The sequence below is a fragment of the Tenrec ecaudatus genome, chromosome 11, assembly GCF_050624435.1.
Source record: "Tenrec ecaudatus isolate mTenEca1 chromosome 11, mTenEca1.hap1, whole genome shotgun sequence".
NCBI lineage: Eukaryota > Metazoa > Chordata > Mammalia > Afrosoricida > Tenrecidae > Tenrec > Tenrec ecaudatus.
In genome coordinates this window covers 82,825,625-82,829,278 of record NC_134540.1, presented here as the reverse complement: position 1 = coordinate 82,829,278, position 3,654 = coordinate 82,825,625, and the positions used below count along the sequence as shown (strand labels likewise).

At 43.5% G+C, this 3,654-nt stretch overlaps 1 pseudogene; it reads right to left on the bottom strand.

The window, feature by feature from the left end:
- Positions 1–374: 374 nt before the first annotated feature.
- LOC142460991 (selenocysteine insertion sequence-binding protein 2 pseudogene) lies at positions 375–2,588 on the bottom strand (annotated as a pseudogene).
- Positions 2,589–3,654: the final 1,066 nt, after the last annotated feature.

The following is a 3,654-nucleotide window of genomic DNA, read 5'->3' as shown; positions in this document are numbered from 1 at the left end:
AAATACAATACCGGGCTCCTGCAGACAGGTGTAATTTATAATTTACTTGTTCTGCAATAATAAGAGGACTTTCTTTAGCAACCAAAGTATCATGTTTTCTGAAGTATTCTGCAAATCCAGTGTGGTCAGAAAGCCAAAGCTGTATCACAGTATGGTACCCAACAAGCCATGTCTACAAACATTCTTTCGCTCTGCCTAGTTTTCATATTGAATGGTTGAATCCAATACAGTAGGTCCATGAAGAACTGAGAGTAAGACAGTCTTATCTAACCCACCCCTTTACCCAAAATAAGGACACGGAACAGACACACACACACACACACACACACACACACACACACACACACACACACACACAAACAGCTCTTTTCTTATCATTTCAAATTCATCTCTTGAGAAGTTGAAGTCTCCAATGTTTCTTCTAGCTCCTGGGTACATCATTACACGCTTTGAAACGTTTTCTCCAGATTTCAATGTAATGTGGTTCTTCTTGCTCACTGCGGTTTGGGTGTGCATCCTCCAAAGAGTCCCTTGATCTCTGTGTTGGTGGGCTGGGTGACGTGTAAGGACCAGGCTCTTCAGCCAGCTCTTGGCATATGCTTTCTAGCATGGTCTTGAACTCCTGACGGGCCACCATTGTCAGCTCACCTATCTTGTAGAACTGGTCCTGGGCTCCATCGTAGCTGAATATCCCGACCACACTAACAGGAATGCCTTTGTCTTGACTGCGTCCCAGAGCTTTGCGGTGGAGAGCACACACCAATGGAATGTTCTGCTTACAGGCATCATCAATAATGGTATGCAAAGTGTCATCCAACCCGCCTTTGGATTGTATCTTCTCACAGTTGGGAGAAATAATGACACATTTCAGCATTTTGAGCTTCAGGTGTTTGAGAACTTCTCTCAGCCCCAATACGAGTCGGCATTTGGTCTTAGCCTTGACTGGATCTTTCTGATACATATGATCTTGGAAAAGTACCAGTTCTTTCAGAAGATCCATAATACAAGCATCAGCTTCCTTACTAAGCATCTGGCTTCAGTAATCCCTGACCCTCCGGTGGCGAATCTTCGGGAAACTGGTTGAGTCGAGACTAAAATGGCAGGTTTCTGAGTCACTCGGGGGCTCAGTTCGGAATGGTTCTTCTGACTTTCTTTCCTCCACCAGCGTGGAGGAGGTCGATTCTTCCATTTCCCCTGAACGGTCATCCTTCTGGAAGGACTGGTCAGCATCACTGCTGTCGACACCTTGCATGTCAGTTGCAACATTTTCTTGGAGATGCTGCTGCTTTTTCTCCTGCCGTTCCTTCAAAATAATCTTCTTCCATGACGTTGGTTTCCTGGCCTTGGGAACTTCTCACTGCTTCCAACTTTCTTCCTCGGCGGGCCACTGGAGTCTAAGGGGCTGTGAGGGGTCTGCACCTGCTGCAAGTGGTGGCTCTCCGTCCCCGAGGTGGCTTCTTTGGAAAGAACTGGCACAGCACCAACCGAGACCACCCCAGGTGTGGAAGACTGCTGGGCATTCTGGGAGTGCTGCTGCTTCTCCCATGCTGCGAGCATTCTGCCCAAATCCAGCTGACCTGGAATTTCACTCTTCGTTCCACTGTTTTTAAAACCCTTCTGTTGTGCTGTTTGGATCGACATTTTGCTGACTCTCCCCTGTTTCTTCCTTCAGCAGCAACGGCCCGATTGGGGAACTAGTCAGCATCTTCAATCCTCGGTGGCTCTTGAACTGTTAGAACTTCATATTTTGATTTAGAATTTTCTTTCTTTTTCTTACTCTTTCTTGAAGCTTCATTTTGTTCAAGGTTGTCGCTTTATAAATCTTTGGACATTTTAGGATCTGTTGCTGAAGCAACTGTCTTTAGGCTTTTCATGGAAGTAACATCTTTAGTGGCTGGTGACAGTTCTGTAGACAGTCTGCCGCACAACATAGCTCATTGGTGTCCGAGATACCTCTCGTATAGGAAGGTGAACTGTCAGCATCATTATCAGCTACTGAGTGAGTTGCATTTCCATTCTGACCACTCTTTCCCCCTCTGATAGCCCTGCAAGCGGTTGTACTTCTCTCAGGAGAGAGATGCTGATTGTAGCAGAGCGCAAAGGACCCCATTTGGGATGTTTTGGCATCTCTAATACACCATTGTTCTCTGGACCTTGCAGTTCAGGAAAATCCACCCTGGTAAATTCAAACTCAAGTTTGGAGGTAGAACCATTCTTTTCTATTATTCTTGATTTCCTGCGTGTTCGTTCATTATGCTAGACATCTGATTTAAAGCTATTTTCTGCATGATGTGTATGATGGGAGCTGGTTTTATACCGACTCTTCTGCTGTCAAACTTGGGCTCATCATATGTCTTTTTTCTCAAGCAGACCTTCAATTTCTTGAGGGGAGTACACATGCGCTCACTTTGGGGCTTAGCAGCTTATAAATCTTGGGAACAACTGGGTTGATTGTATTCATACTGGGAGGCAGGCACCGAACAAACATTTGGTGTAGATTCAAGGGTATCAGGAGAATAGGCATACGGATCAATAGTTATATCAGAAGATCAATACTGAGGTGGAAAAGTTGAAGCTCCAAAGGCCATCTCTTCCGTATATATTTTCTGCCTCGCCTTCAGATCCTCGCAGGAGCTCCGACGCTGTGGTGGGCGGCTTTCAGGAGGCCCAGCCGCAAGAAGCCAGGTGCAGCCACGATGGCTGGCGGGACAAAATCGGTTATCTTTTCCAACCTAAGCAATTTTAAATTGTCTACTAGGCTTTGAAGAAAAGCGATTTCCTATTTGTCAGTTATATTCTACGAGAATTTTCAAATTTAGTGGGAAAGAATTTAACTTTCATCATTAAGTATATGTTAGTTATAAGCATTTTTGAAGATGCCCTGTATTCTAGCTACAAAATAGACTTGGCTATGATACATTATTATGATTTTATTTAACTTTTTTTTCCAGTTTTACTTTTCCTTGATTTTAAAAAATATAACAACTCAGACCACTATGTAGGCTTGTGAGCTTGGGAATCTTGAGGGATTTTCTTCTTTCTTTTTTTAAAAAAGAGGCATACTGTATATGTTTACACAGCTTATTTCAAGAAATAGAATCAACAACAATATCTTATCAAACCCTCTATGTGTGTAGTTCTCTTCCCGTCCCTCCAATCCTTCCAATAGTCTGTTGAGGGTTTTGGTAATCTGTGTTCATAAAGTATATTAACATATAGCTTCCTTTTCTTGTCTTGGCTTTATCTGGCTTCCGTGTCAGGTGGCGGGGGAGGGGCCATTGCTCAACAATTATGACCCTTCTTCCTTTTTTTGGAGAGAGTTTTTATTGAGTTTGTGGTATTTTTTCCTTTTATTTAAAAGAGGTTTTAAGTATGATGTTTTTAGGAGGAGAAGGGGCTGAGAGACAGCTGGCTTAATCCTGGGCAGGTGCTTCCTCTACAGGATCCCTGTGTCTGACACCTAATCTGCCAAGAGCCAGCTGATGGATTCCACTGGGTCTCCCTCACACAGGGCCTAGCCATTTATTCCAGGCTAAATGGAAGGCTCCAGTTATCTTGATTCATGTTCCTTTCTGCACTGACTTATTTACAAGATGTTTTCAAATAAGAGGCAGAAACAAGCTCTCCTAAAAGGTTAAAAAAATTTTTTTATTA